The sequence below is a fragment of the Trichosurus vulpecula genome, chromosome 6 (assembly GCF_011100635.1).
Source record: "Trichosurus vulpecula isolate mTriVul1 chromosome 6, mTriVul1.pri, whole genome shotgun sequence".
Lineage (NCBI taxonomy): Eukaryota > Metazoa > Chordata > Mammalia > Diprotodontia > Phalangeridae > Trichosurus > Trichosurus vulpecula.
In genome coordinates, this window is record NC_050578.1 from 165,514,163 (window position 1) to 165,530,683 (window position 16,521).

Below are 16,521 nucleotides of genomic sequence, written 5' to 3' on the forward strand. Positions count from 1 at the left end.
ATTTATTGTAGAATATAATTATCCCACAATATATTGTCATTTTTAATATATTGGCACAGACCATCCGTGAGAATTGAGTATTCTTCTAATTATTTAAGTTGTTCTTTATTTCTTTAAGGATCATTTTTTAGTTGAATCTATACTGGCATTGGGTGTAGTAGGCCATTCTGAATAGAATGGAGAGTATGTGAAGGGGAGTAAAATGAAATAAGAATAAAAATATAGATAAGAACTATATTGTGAAAGACTTTAAATGCCAGACTGAGGATTTTGTATTTCACCCTAGAGACAATAGAGATCCCTTTAAAAATGTTTAATAGAACAATGATCCTGTCAGATCTGCATTATAGGGATATCAATTTGGAAGCTTTTGCTGTTGTTCAGTTGTTTCAGTCATGTCTCATTCTCTGTGACCCCAGTTGGGGTTTTCTTAGCAAAGATACTGAAGCAGTTTGCCATTTCCTTCTCTGGCTCATTTTACAGGTGAGGAAAAGGAGTCTAACATGGTTAAGTGACTTGCCCAGGATCACACAGCTAGCAAGTGCCTGAGGCCAGATTTGAACTCAGGAAGATCAGTCTTCCTGCCTCCAGACCCAGAATTCTATCCACTGCACCACATAGCCACACTTGGCAACTGAATAAAAGTATAGCAGGAGGAGACTGAGACAGAAAGAAACAAATTCAGAGGCTATTGGCATAGTCCAGACTCCAGTGTTTCACATAGTACCTGACACATAGTAGAAAGTAAATGTTTATTGACTAAGAGGGGATGAAGTTTGAACAAAAGTATAGTCTACATAACTGTATAGAAGGGGAAAGATGTGGAAGTGGGATTGACAAGACTTAAAGACTGATTGATTGAAGAGAAGAAGAACAAGAAGTCTAGATTGACTCCAACGTCACAAACCCAGATAACTGAAAAAATGCTAATTCCCTCGAAATGGGGAAACTTGAAGGAGACAGAGACTTTGAGGGGAAATATGTTTCCTTTAGGCTATATTGAGCTGGAGATGCCTCTTGATATCCAGGTAGACATTCCCAGCAGGCAGTTGGTAACATAGGACTAGAGATTAAGGAAGAGATCAGTTGATCATTGAACCCATAGGAGACGATGAGATCAGCAAGGGAGAAAGGATAATAAGTTGAGAGTTGGAAGACATCTTAAATGTCATCTAGTCCTTTTGCCCAAAGTCACAAAAGTAGTATGTAAAAAACATAGAATTTGAACCCAGGACCTCTAACTCCAAATCCCACTTTCTACCACACCACATAGCCTCCCCAGAAGGATAAGATGAGAGGGCCCAGGACAGAGCCTTAGGGTGTGTCCTTTTATAGAAGACAAAAGTATGAGAATGAGCCAATAAAAGAGATAGAAAAGAGGTAAGAGAAGAATCAAGAAAGTTCAGTGTCACAGAAGCCAAGGGAAGAGAGAATGTCTAGGGGTGAGAGTTTAGTTAATGAGAGTGGGGGAACATGATGTCTAATTCTACAGTGTCAGAAACACAGCCAAGAGGGGAATGAAGTGTGGTCTGCCAGGGGCCATCCCCAAAATATAGGCCTCCAAAAGGAACTCACCAATGGAAGAAGTGGGCCAATATGGTTCCAGGGTGGGAAGGCCCCAGGCACTGAGGTAAGTTCCAGGGCAAGAAGGCAGCTGAGTCACAGCATAAAAATCAAGAAAGTAAGAAGCACATCTAGGAGAATTCCCAAAGTTCCCAGAAAAACAGTGTAGAAGCAATTGGATTTTTGAGTACATCCTATCAAATATGCAAGGAATAATTAATTCCAAAACCAAATGAATTTTTTGCAAAAATAGGAAAAGAGGGAATCCAACCAAATTTCTTCTATGATACCAATATGAGCTATCTAGCTATCTATATCTATATCTATGTATACACACACACACACACACACACACACACACACCAGGGAGAGACACCCAGAGAAACAAAATATACACCAATGTCCCTAATGGGTATCAACAGTGAAATGTTGAATAAAATATTAGCAAAGAAGCTACAGCAACATTTACTATGACCAGGTTGTATTCATACCAGGAATGTAAGGTTGGCCCAACTATAGGAACACTATAAACATAATAGAGCACATTAATAACAAAAACAAATCATACTCTTGCATCAATAAATGCAGAAAATCCTTTATATAAAATATAACATCCATTTCTGTTTTCTTAAAAAAAATTAAAGAGCACCAGAATATGCAGTAAATTGTATCTAAAACCAAGTGCCAGCATTTTACATAATGGAGAAGTGCTAGAAGCTTTCCCAAGAAGGTCAAGTGGAGGGAAAGAGTGTTGGGCTTGGAGTCAGAAAACATTGTTACAAGTCTAGACCCTGCCACTGGCCAACCACCTATTGTCTCTGAATCTTTTCTGTAAAATAGGGATGACAATTAAAACATAATACATAACAAGTAAGGCTCAAAGGAGAGACTATATGTAAAGGGCTTTGTGAACATAAGATGCTATATAAATCTGACTAGTTTTTTATCCCCCCCACTCCTTGATCAGTCAATCCACTAGCATATTTCTAAAGCATACCATGCATCAAGCATATGGTTGTAGGTTCTGGGGACATAATCACAATAAAATTGCTCCTTCCCTCAAGGACACAGGGAAGGGCAACTCTGGATAGAGTGCTGGACTTGGAGTCAGTAAGACCTAAGTTCAAATCCAGCCTCAGACTTACTTGGTTATGGAACTGGCAAGTCAGTCGCTTAACCTCTGTCACCCATAAAGTAGAAATAACAGCTCCTACCTCAAAGGGCTGCTGTGAGGGTAAAAATGAGATAATCTTTATAAAGTACTTTGCAAATCTTAAATCACTACATAAATGCTAGCTACTGTTATTATCACTGTCTGAGAAGACACGTAAACACAGAAGTTTATACAAATTAAGTATCTATACAAGAGAGACAAAATCAATACAAAGTAATTGGCGAGGAGAACATGAGCAGTTAGGAAATGCTTTATGCAAGAGATGGCATTTGGAGTTTTTCAAGAAATGGAGGGGTCTCAAAAGGTGGAGCAGCGGCAGGGGGAGAGTTCATTTCAGGCATAGGGACAACCTACGTGCAAGGGCAGGAAGCCAGGAGATGGAATGTCACATAGAATAAATAGCAGTGAAGTCAATTTGGATGAGATTGGATTAGAGTGGGGTAGAATATGGCTGGAAAGGTAGGTTGGAGCCAGCTTGGAAAGGACTTTTAAACGACAGTCAGAGAGTTTGTATTCGATCCTGGAAATCATTTCTCCTTCTAGAGTTTATCAGGCAGGGTAGTGACATGGTCGTATTTGTGCTTTCGGACTATCACTTTGATAGCTGTTTGTGGAAGATGGATTGGAGGAGGAGACTTGAGGCAGGCACCAATTAGAAAGCAATTGTGCAAGAAAGAAGTGATAAAGGCCAGAACCAGGGGGCTGCCTCTGTGAGTGGAACGAAGGGGACAGAGAGAGATGTGGAGGTAGAAACGATAAGACTTGGCGACTGATTGGATATGTGGGATGAGAGAGTGAGGAGGAAAGGATAAAGCCAAGGTTGTGAACCTGAGAGACTAGAAGGATGGTGGTATCTTCAGAGTAAGAGGAAGTTAGAAGGAGGGAGATGGTGTGGGGAGAAAGATAAGGAGTTCTGTTTTGGATGTGTTAAGTTTGAGATGCCTATGAAATATTCAATTGGAGATGTCCAAAAGACAGCAATTGATGTGAGACTAGAGCCTTGGCTGGATTTATAGATCTGGGAGTCATCTGAGCAGATGATAATTGGACCCATGGGAGTTAATGAGAGCACTAAGCAAAACAGTATAGCAGGAGAAGAGAAGAGAGCCCAGGAGAGTGTTTTAAGTGACATCCATGCCTAGTAGACATGTCCTAGATGAAGATCCGGCAAAGGAGACTCAAAAAGAGTGGGTGGGAAAATAGAAGAACTAGGAAAAAGCAGTGTCCCAAAATCCTAGGAAGGAGACAATATACAGAAGAAGGAAGATGAGCCATTATGTCAAATGCTTCAAAGAGGTCAAGAAGAATGAGAATGGAGAAAACACCTTTGGATTTGGTCATTAAGAAACCATTCTAACTTTGCAGAGAGGGTTTCAGTTGAGTCATGAGATTAGAAGCGCCCACTACAATGCTCTGTATGTGATAGGTAATTAATAAATCTTAGTTACAGTTTAACTGCAGAACTTTTTCTTCAGACATAGCCATCCCATCTCTTATGTCAAAGTTTGGCTATAGCTTTCCAGTCCTGAATCTCAAACCTCAGTAGAAGATTGGCTTGCTTTGTGCTTTGTACATATCTGGTTCTAGAGGGACTGGGTAGATCATACACTAGTTTCATTACGAATTTAGACAAAACCCCTGATGGAAGAATATAACTAAAAATGCACCATCAGGTCGTAGAGGCCACTAGGCCCTAAAAAAACACATGACAGTACACTCAAAGTACCCAGTGGTTAAAATGAGAACAATTCCCAGCAATCAAATATTAAGATGTAATCAGATATTATCAAAGCATAGTCGTACAATGAATACTGTAAGTGAACTAAAATATTAAACAATATATTTATCAGAAGTGATCAAAGTACAATTAGAATGGGTAATCAAATCAATCAAATATTAATATGTATTAGAGTTTTCCAACACCTAATTATAGAACACATAATCAGACTATAGCTGTAACAGGAGCAGTAACAGTCCCTCTCATGGTTATTCAAAATCTCTCACTTAAGAAGTTAACATTCTCAACTGTTCAGGGCCAAAGCCAAGCTCTAGTTTATTTTGTGGACAGAGACATAACTAGGGTGGAGAAATGGGGCTTTGCTCCAGGGTGGCAAATTACGTGGGTGTTGACAGAAATTCCAATCCTTCTGAAGCATAGGAACAACACAGATTAGCTCCTAGGTAGCAAGGATAATTAGTTAAAATAGGAAACTACCTAACGTTGGACTGGGATGAGTTCGACTTTCAACTCAGCTTGTTTCCTTCTCCCTTCCCCCCTTTTATGACAGTTTCCCCAATAGCCGAAGTCCCTGTCTCCTCCTCAGCCTACCCCGTCCCACACCACACACATATACCTTCATGTCACTTGTCCCAAACATAGTTGGTGGTGCTTGCCACAGATACCAAAATTCCTAGTCATGGCATTCACTATTCATGGATGCTGACCACTATCAGAGGATCTAGGACCATAAGGGATCTTAGGGCATGTTCAGTAATATCAAAATGCATTTCTGGTGGACTCTGTGCCTTGCTGGTTTTGCTTTTATTTGTCGCAAACCTAATGGCAACAAGGGGCAGTTTAAAAACCTTTTAAGAGCTTTGAGTCTAGCCCCCCCACCAATTTATAAAGGAGGAAACAGGGGCCAAGACAGGGGAAGTGAGAGGTCTGAGGTCACATGTGTAGTAAGGGGCAAACTAGTATTGGAACCCCAGCTTCTGACTGCAGATCCCAAGCACCATCTAGACCTCCTCTATGGAAGCACATCATTTCCACGACCTCCTTCTTCATCCCCTTACAGTCTCTTCTAGAAGGTCCAAAGCAAGTCCAAAGGTAAGAAGGCACCAAAAGGAGACAGAATACACTTCCTCTCCTCCTCCCCTCTTTTCGAATGTAAGAATAACATTAGTCTGTCTCTAATACTCTTGGAATCTCTTATTCTACACAATTCATTAGATATTCCTGACAGTACTTTGGCAGTCTCATTTGTGAGTTCTTTCAGTACCCTGGGGTGTGATTTATCTAGACCTGAAGACTTGAACTCATTTAAAGCAGTCAGGTACAATTTGACTGTCTTGGGCTTCAATTTCTTCTTACTGTGTTTGGTTGAGTTTTCTTAACAACTATTTTCCAGGTTTAATATCATTGTTCACCAAAATAAACAGATAACCAAAACAGAAGTTGAGTAGCTCTGCTTTTTTTTTTTACAATCATCCTTTAACCGCTTGTCCCAAGCAGTGGGTTCATCTTTTCTTTCAATTTCCTCTTACTCCAAATATACCTTTAAAGGTCTTTCTTAGTGTCCCTGATGCCCATTTTGAACTTAACTTTTATAAAGATGTCATTCTGGTTCTGTGCTACTCTTTTGTATCCGTTCTTGGTTTTGAGTTCCTCCTTTCGTATTTTGTGCCTATCTTTTTACAATGTAAGCCCATTGGAGATCTCCCCACCCAGCCATACTTTTTTTTCTTTAGATGTTTCCCTTTTTTCCTTCTCCATTGGGATCATTGTATTATCAGAATTTCATTTCGAAGAACCTTCTACCCTTCACAACCTATTTCCCCTTTTCAAGTCTCTTGCCTTTTAGATTATACTTCTTTTCAGTACAACTTAAAAAGCATCCTAACTAGAGCTCAGATCCTTGTTCTTCTACCTACTAGTGTGTGACCAGTGGCAAGCCATTTACCCTCTTTTGACCTCAGTTCCTCATTTGTGAAATGTTGTCGACTAGAATCTAGTCACTGGATGACCTCTAAGGTCTGATCTGTGGACCTACGATCCTTCTCTGTTCTTTTGGAAGAGTTCAAAAGAATGAGCAATTCCTATGGCCTAGAGGAGTTGGGGAAAGCTTCTTGGAGGAGGCAAGGGGCCCTAGGAAAGAGGGGGAGGTTTTTAGGTTATTGGATTAGAGGTAGAAAAAGCTCATTTGTCTAAACCAGAACCATTCAACACTTGACAAGCTGAAGGCAACATTTGGGAGGGGGGGCAGGGCAATTGGGGTTAAGTGACTTGCCCAAGGTCACACAGCTAGTACACCTGTCAAGTGCCTGAGGTCAGATTTGAACTCAGGTCCTCCTGACTCCAGGCTGGTGATCTACTCACTGCATCACCTAGCTGCCTCAAGGTAACATCTTTTAATCCACATCTTTCACATTTAAAGAAAGAGAAAGTGAAAATACGGTTTATGATTTGAAAAATACATGAATAGCCTAGCAACTAGATATAATACAAAGAACACTAATATGGGAGTCAGGAGGCCTGGGTTCTAGTCCAGCTCTGTGGACATATTGTTTCACTTTTCTGTTTGCTCCTGGGTAAGGAGTGGGTTATCCTAAATTGTTGCTTTCTTTCTTCCAGCATTAATGTTGTTCAGTATGAAGCTGCTGTCCAATTGCAAAGCCCTAAGAAAGTGTCATAGTTTTGCTTCATTTTCATGTTCTTCCCATATCAAACTGTGCTTAGGAACACAAGCAAATTAAGTAGTTGACTCATTTAAAATTCTTGAGAAACTCATCCAAAGACTATTATTTAATTATAATTTGTCTAAGCTAAAGGTGGTGTGTGATGTTGTGATAAGTGCGAGTCAGGAAGGCCTGGTCTCAGATCCTTCCTCTCACAATTCCTAGCTGCGTGAGCCCTGAAAGGTCACTGCCTCTCTGAACCTCAGACCACTCTCTAAGACTTATGCCTTTGGTGGAGGGAATTCTCATGTAGCCAGTTGTTACAGGTGGCCAAAGGAGAGGCCAAATGATCCTTCTTGAGGAAGCCAGTGAGAGGCCAGAAAGTCCTTCCTGAGGAATTCCTCATTGTACAGAGAACATGATGCTCTCCTTGGCTTTCTCCCCAGTTCAGATGCTTAAATTCAACAATGCAAACAGCTGAATATCTTGGTTCTTTTCCCTCTCATAGAATGAGCCAATGCTTATAGATTTAGAGCTTGGAGGTACCCTAGAGGCAATTTAGTCCAATTTCTTAATTTTACAGAGATTCCTAAGAATGAAAGGATTTGCCCAAGGTCACACAGCTAGTAAAGGTCAGAGGTGGGATTTGAACCCTTGTCTTTGTGATCCTACATCCAGCATACTAACCATTATACCACACTGCCTCACCTGATAGGTCTAATGGGACAAAGCACGGAATCTGGATCAAGGGTTAAGATCCTTATTATATTGTGGGATGCCATTGGAATTTGGATCCTACCCTTTAAACTGAAAACAACTGTAGAAGGAACAGAAAAAGGCTTCCCCAGACTAGACTTGTTACCTCCATTACTCTCAATTCATTCTTTGTGTGGAGGATAGTCAGTCACGCCAATCCAAACATCAGTAAAGTATGATTTCTCAGTGGGAAAAATATGTATCTAAACAATAGTTGAGTTGGATTCATCACATTTGCAACAAAATGCCACTCTGGAAAACTATGCTCTGCAGACTGGCCTTCATTTCAAGAGGAATCTCTTAGTGCCCTCTAGAGGAATTTTGTTTTTATTGACACATAAAAAGAGCCATGTTATGGCTGTCCTTACCAAGCCTGAGATTCTGCTGACAATAAATTTCTAAGAGTGTACTGAGTTTAGGAAATAACAAATATTCAACTTTCTAAAGATTTTCTGTAACAAACCAACTACCTTAGATCAAGCTAAAAGTTTAATGAGACAATAGACAGTCTGAAAAGCCTCAGGAAAATGATAAACTATTTGAAGTTCTTCATAGGATTTAAAACTGACTTGGACTTTTATGGAGTTTATTGTATATAAACCAAGCCTCTTGCTTTACAGATGAGGAAATTCTGAGTCGAGGGATTAAGTGATTTACTTAAGGTCATATAGGTACTAAGTATCAAAGCTGGTCCTTCAAAACTCCAAATCTGAGGCTCATTCCACTTTGCCTCTGTCACACACAGAAGAGTTAATAGTCAGTCTCTCTCTCTGGCTCTCTGGCTCTCTCTGTCTCTCTCTGTCTCTGTCTGTCTCTGTCTCTCTCTCTCTCTCTCTCTCTCTCTCTCTCTCTCTCTCTCTCTCTCTCTCTCACTCTCACTCTCTCTCGCTTCACCTTCCCCTTTGCTTTGCAGCAAGGGGAGACTCCTGAAGCAGGCAGCATACCTGTGGTGGTGATTGTGGTACATCACCTGGGTTAGGGTACTTGGAAGTACTTATGACCCTTTTATGAATCTTTCTGGCAACATGTTTCCCCTGTAATGTAATGTAATTCCCCTGAGGGGACTCAGGCAACAGCAGCAGGACCTCCAGATAAGATTATAATTGTATCCCTTACCTATCTATTTTAAATAGATAACTAATGAAATGACAGGTTGGGGGCAGAGGGAAAGACCCACAGTAGAGCTGAAAAGTGAACAAGAACATATTATTCCTGAAGTCACTAGTATCTTGGAAGAGAGATGGGAATGTTATTTTACTTGAAAAGAATGGTTTCTATATAACATACTCAAATTGCCTAAAGAGGATCTCTATGATTTGCCTTAACAACGGTTACAGAGCCCAAAATTCTTTGATGTAAAAGTCAGCAGGTGGGGTCAAATGGCCATTAAAATAACTTGGTTTGGATTATGTAATTTTTTTAATAAAGAACAATAGGACAAGTCAGGGAATTACAGTTGCTCCAAATTATACTACATTTGGAAGAAACCAATGCTGGATTAGCGGGGTGTAGCCATATTCCACTGGCAGTTTTAGAGAATGACTTGAGTAATAGATTCCCAGAGGGAATCCAGCAGCACTGAAGCCACCCTTATTGCACCATAGCCTAAATAACCCAGCTCTGTGCAGAGGGGTGGGGTGATGTCAGCAGATTAGCCAAGCAGCTGCTGTTAGGTCAGCTGTAAGGGGAAGAGGGACCAGGAACAGAGTCAGCAGAGGACTCTACTGGCAACAGCATGTGAGGTAATTTAACCAAGCTGAGGAATATTGGGAAACAATAGCAGTGGGAGAAAGACCAACATGGTGTACACATGGATGGGTTTTCTCCATGGGAAGAAGACACGCGAATTCCCAAAGCAAACTGCAAGCAAAAAAAAAAAGCCTTGACAATAGCAATTACTACCATTGATTAAAGGGCATTGGCCCCAAGCACAGACCACTGCTAAGCAGGCTCCACACTTTCCAGGCACTCACACACAGCTAAAGTCACATCAACACAGCTAACCTTGTACTGTTAAAAAAAAATCTCTGTTACTCGAGTCAATACTATGACCAACCACAATTCCAGAGGACCAATGATGACTTATGCTCCCCACCCCTGACAAAGAGGTGATGGACTCCGGGTGCAAAAGGAGATTTTTTTTTTGACATAGCCAACACAAGAATTTGCTTGACTGTATATTTGTTGCAAGGATTTTGTTTTTCTCTTTCTTTCCGATTGAGAGGGTGTGAGTGAGAGGGAGGGAAAATTTGATTTTTGTTAATTGGAAAAATAAATTTTTTAAAAAAGATTTCATCTTCCAGGGCACCTGGCACTTCTCCCAGACTACAGAGTCTCTACAGACTTTTTATAATGAATCATATTTAAATTATAACAATTCAAGAAAATAGCACTTTAAGTCTCTTCCTTGACGGTTGTCCTGTGAAATTGGTGATTCAGGTATTATTGTGCCCATTTCGCCTATGAACAAACAGAGGCATGAAGAGATTAAATGATTTGACCATGATTATATAGCTATCTCTGGCAATACTGGGATGTGCCAATAGTTCATTATGAAAAGGACCTGGGGATTTTAGTGGACTGCAAACTTAATATGAGTGAACAGTATGACTCTGCAGCCAAAAAAAAAAGTTAATATAATTTTATTTCCACTTAAAAGAGCCATGATCTCATCAGTGTGGGTACAGCTTCTGCCACTGCAGATCATGAAGGTTCTTTGCCTTCTTGAGTTGCAGTGGTCACTCAAAAAAAAAACCAAACAAATACAAAAAACCATCACCTGGGGGCCAGCCTTCTGGTAAAAAGCCCTCTGAATGTAGCTAGACTAGTCCCTGCACAATAATAGGTAATCCATCATCTGCCCAGTGTTTGAATCCTTTCAGAGCCTTTGGGAAGCTGGGGTCAGATAGCCCTCCTTTGTGACTCTATATCTGGAGTATGGCATTGAATTTGGACACGGCCAAACTGGAGCACTTTCAGAGAAGGATAAACAAGGTAGTTAAGAGACTGGAAATCACACCAGAGGAGGATCAGTTGAAATAAGTTGGGATATTTAACTTGAAAAGACACCTTAGGAGAAGATATGATTAAATTTGAAGATATGATTTAATTTGAAGATGTAACATGAGAATGAGATTTTTTATTTGGCTTCAGAAAACCAATCTGCATTGGGGCAGATTTTGACTTTAAAAAGACAAATTTCCAAACAATTCGAGCTGTCTGAAATAGCAATGTTTGCCTCGGAAAGTAGTGAGTTCCCTTCACTGGTGAGTTACCATTTATTTGTGTGGAAAGCTACAGAGGAGGTTCATGCTTCAAGTATGAGTTGAGGTAGATGACTTGTGAAGTCACTTAAAACTTTGAGATCCTAGAAAAGATGAAATCTCACTAACTGGCGAAGTTCAAGGACACAGTACTTCATTTTCCTGATTCTACCCTCGGGTCCAATCGACCAAGCCCATTACTACTACCCTAGCTACAATTCTACTTCTTTCTCTTTCTAATCGGCCCCCTTTGATTTCATCAATCTGCCCCAGCACTAGCTCATCCAGGCAATTAGGAGATAATTAAAGAATTTCCCAAAGCCTGGCCCCTTCACGTCAGAAAGCCATTTACTCTTCTCTGATGCATCTATTACCCTATTATTTTCATTTGGACTATTTGTACACAGTGTTCTACTGCTCCAGACTCTCAAATTACTGATTTTTATGCTTCTTCCTTAGCATTTAATGCAGTTCATAAATTTCACTTTAAAAGTTTATGCATAAATCATGCTAAAAGCACCAAGGACTAAAGAGCTGCCAGCCAAGCAGACTGGAAACCTCAGGCCACCAGCATCCATTCTCAAGTCCTGGACTTCAAACCAAGAAAGATTTCTTTCTTGCTTGCAAAGAAGTAATTTAAGGTTTTCTTTATAACTTCCCCTGACTCTATATCAACCCGAAAACAGGAAAAAGCCTCATCCCAGATGGAAAACAAGATGTTCATAAGGAATGTAACATTTTTACTTTTTTTTAATTTAAGTACTGAACCTTCTGGGTTTCAAATATATTAAAAAAAAGAAAGAAAGAAGAAGAAAACCTCTTTACAGAAAACTGCATGTGGCCCCTAAGGAAGCGTAATTGATTCTGGGCCAAGGCGAAAGGGTTGTAAGTTCAAAGTATTCTGGAAGGAAAAGAAAACCACCCAGATATGCTTCATCTCCAACACCCCTTATATGATTTAACTTGATGTCAGTAGCATTTGAGGCAATAGCTATCTGACAAGATGCAAAAGCAACATTTTATCAGCAGTGCATCTGGAGAAGATCCTATATCCCTGGCTGAAATCAAGCATTGACATTCACCTTCACCCGAATGCCCCAGTTACATTCCTGGGGAGTAAATTGACCACGTCATTCATAACAGAAAAACTCACTCCAAGGAGCTGCCTCATACCTTTTTAGGGGAGACCAAATAAATATTCTACCCATGAAAACATTTTTGGTTGTTTTTTTTAAGATAAGAACCTAGCCTGCACTTTCTTTTAACAGCTATACAATTTCTTTTCGAGAACATAATAATAATACTTGGCACTTTTCATCCTGAAAGCAGTTGTAAACATTAACTAATCAATCTGTCCAGCATCTGCATGAGATAGGTGAATACAGGATGATTATTTCCATTCGAAAGATAGAAATAAGAGGGGTTGAGGAACCGAAGTTGAGAGAAGGTCAATACTCAAGCAGAAAAATGGGTCTCCTGACACCTGTCCTTTTTCAAAAACCTTGGAATTGCCTCCATTCTGTGCACAGAGCTTATGGGGCAAGAAAAGGGAAATCATACCTTCCCGTAACCCGAACCCAATGTGTGCAACTCTGGCCAAGCACCGTTCACCTGACCACCTAGCCCCTACCTATTCGCTCTCTTGGTTTGAGGCTTGGGGAGGGAAATTAAGTACCATGAAGGGAAGAGAGAATAGAGGAAAAAGGAGGAGAGAGAGATGTTTAAGTTAGAAACAACATTCTTTGGTAGTTTACAGCCACTCAGAATTTGAGCCCTTTGTGCGACTCTCATCTACATCACTCTTGAGTGTCATCAATGATCCACTTCTTGCTATATGCAGTGACCTTTTCCAGATACTCAGTCTTCTTAGTCTCTCTTGGGCATTTGACACTGTGATCACCTACTCCTCCCTGAGTTTGTGGAAAAGCCTACTATCCTCCTACTTCTCTGATAGTTCCTTCTCTGTCTTCTTTTTATATAGAATTCCTTCTCCACACACATAATTTGGGATGTTGATGAAATAGAGCACTGGGCCTAGAGTTAGGAAGACATGAATTCAAATCTTGGAGGCGGGTGCTATTGTAATCCCCATTTTACAGATGAGGAAACTGAGGCAGGCAGAATTTATATGACTTGCCCAGGGTCACACAGCTACAAAATGTCCTAGGCCACATTTGAACACAGATCTTCCTGACTCCAAGTCCAACGTTCAATCCACTGGCCTATCTAGCTGCCTTTAGAGATGCTTGTAAGGCCTGGTAGTCTTCCATTTCATCAGAATGCAGTTGGTGACTCTTATCCAGCATGTGTGAACAGTTAGGCAGCTCTGATAGGTTCTGGGCAGACAGAGGAGGGAGTAAAGATAAATAAAAGGGGAAAGGGAGAGATACCTCCACTGGTAGCAGGTCCTTCTCCCACCCAGATGCCCCAGATTGGTTCTAGGCTGGCCCAGGGAAACATGGCTCTTATCTATTTGTGGTACCACCATTCTTCCATCCTGGAAGAAAGTGCTTCTATCCAGTCAATCTCTGAGTTTTATTTTGAAATTCCTTCCCAGTTAGTTCTCTCTTCTCTCTTCCCATTCTCCCCACCTGTAAAGGCAATCAGTGAATAGGAAGATCTTTCCTGCCCATTTGAGTGAGCTTTGGGGACAGGGCTCTCAGGGTCCTGGGGGGAGTGGCTAGTACTGGAGCCAATGGTAGGCACCTGAGTTCTGGCCCACGTGATGACATGAAGCCTGTGGTGGAAGGAGCTTGCTGAACGGTTGGAGCAGAGCTCCAACAGCAGTTAAGAGCAGAAGGACAGAGGAAGCAGTCAGCTAGCTGGAACACAGCTTGGAGATTGCGGCACAAGTGGTAGAAGCAGCAGCGACAGCGGCAGGCGCTACAAAAAAACGTGGAGACTGGCTTGAAGCCAGTGGGTGGTCTTCTTGCTGGAGGGCCCTGGCATTGGGCGGGGGGAAGCACCAGTATGGCTTGGCTCGCTGCCTCCCAGTCACTATTGTGAGATGGGCATACTGGTTTTGGAAGGTTCTTGCCAGGATGTAGAATTGGGGACACTGGGCCATGGGTCTGCTGCTTTTGAGTTTCAATAAATGCTTTAACTCCTCTGCTTCTACTTAGAGAGTTCCTCATATCCTGCGATTCTGGACCATTCAGGCATATTCATGGTTATATTTGAAGTCATGAATTCTTCCTTAATGATGTACCACCCTAGTCCAAGGCCTCATTAGCTGGATGACTTCATAGCAATTCTTCAAGGCTCCCAACTCTAATCTATCCTGTGTAATATTGTCAGAATAACCTTCCTAAAATGCTGTCTCTACCAAGGCTCTCCTTTGTTCAAAAAAACCAAAAGAACTTAAATTCAAATTCAACTCAATTTTGCTGTTCTAGTCTCCTCCAGTGACTAAAGGATAGAATCCAAACTCCTTAGCCAGGCATTCAAGGCCTTCTACAATCTTTTTGTTGTTCACTGATATCTGACTCTTCATGACCCCATTTGGGGTTTTCTTGGCAAAGATACTGAAGTGGTTTGCCATTTCCTTCTCCAGCTCATTTTACAGATGAGGAAACCGAGGCAAACAGTGTTAAGTGACTCACCCAGGGTCACACAGCTAGTAAGTGTCTGAGTCCAGATTTGAACTCAGGTTTTCCAGACTCTAGGCCCAGCACTTCAGCCATTGTGCCACCTAGCTGCCCATCCACAATCTGACCCCTATTAAAATTTAAAATCTTTATTGCTTAAAACCCCTCAACATACAAACTCTGTGGAAGTCAATAACCTTTATATACTAAGCCCTCCATGCATCAAACTCTCTCCCCACTTTGTGTCTTTATTCAGGTAATATTCTCCCACTTCCTCCATGAAGACTTCTTTGACTATGCCAGCCCATATTGATTTTTCCTCTCTGAACTCCTATTGGATTATCGATCAGTCCCATACCTTTTATCACAAATCCCCAGAGAGATGATAAAATCCTTGGAAGGGCAATGATCAGGTCATAAAATCATAGCTTCTCAGAACTAGAGAAAATAATGAAATTAGGACTACTCATTGCAGCAATGAGGGCTATTTGTGCGAAGCACTTAAAGTTAGAAAGATTGATCAGTTCCTCCCACCCATTTCTGTTCCTACATTTGGTGGCAAAGGTCTCTCTGTGAGAGTGATCATGTGATAAAGTAGTATCTACACTAGACAGGGAGAACACCCACTCGCAGTTCTCACACATCCTAATGAGATTTATAATAGGATGGTTTACCCCACTAATGGAACCCGCAGAGGGCTGGAGATGGGAGGGGGGAGCTGTTGGCCTCAAAATCTGTGCCCAGATTGGGACGGTAGCATGCAAATTCTCAAAACAGCTTCTCGGCTTGTCCTTCTTTTTCAGGAAAAGTCTTATTATTGACTTTCTGTTGGGGCAGTTCCTCATCTTGAAAGAGCAAATGGTAGAGAAGCAAAGTGTTGCTTGTTCCCTCCAACTGTGGATCTACTTTTCGAGATCACTGAACATTGATTGCATAGTTCTTCAAGGCCTTGGCTGGGCTTCTGAGAAACTCTCCTCTTCACAGGAGCTCATATACTCGAAGAATAAAGGTGCCAGGATTTGTTCATGACCTAGATTTTTTATTTAGATTGTAACTCTCTTGAACTGGTCTCCAAAACTCTAAAGCAGTCTGTAGATAAAGCAAACAGGTTAACATTTCACTAAAGTCCTTTCGTTCAGTATTTCACATTCTAGGGTTCTTTGCATGTAGGAAATGGGCCAGTAGGGCGATTGCATGGGCTAGAATAGTTTCTAAAATATTTTACCCCTTGACTTCCCCCATCTCATGGAATAGGTTATAATGAAGTTAGCCCTAGCCATCCCCCAAAGAAAACAGACAGAGTCCTAGAATCGATATAGTGTCTTTGGGGGGCGGGGGGGTGTCCTCTGACTAGGGTTCACCTGTCTACTTTACAGACTTAACCATCCACAACACCACATGAGAGAGGGAATGGGAAAGGTATTACCTTAGCATTTGTATGTAGTTATTGGGATTTGGCTGATTCTTATAGGATTGTGAGTTGTTCGGGTTTTTTTACTCCATCTATTCCCATCACTTTGGATTCAGGGATGCATAGTAATAGTGACATTAAGATTCATCATATGCTATTTAGATGTCTCCTACAATGGTCTGAGGAATTCATTGTGAGGAGGCTGACAAGGACATTGCTTTAACAAGCCTACATTGTTTAATCTCGTTTGGAGAGTTAAAAATCAAATATAATACTATATATATGAAAATGTATATATGAATATGTGTATAGACAAATAGTTGAGAGAGAGAGAGAGAAAGAGAAAGACAGAGAGAGACAGAGAGACAG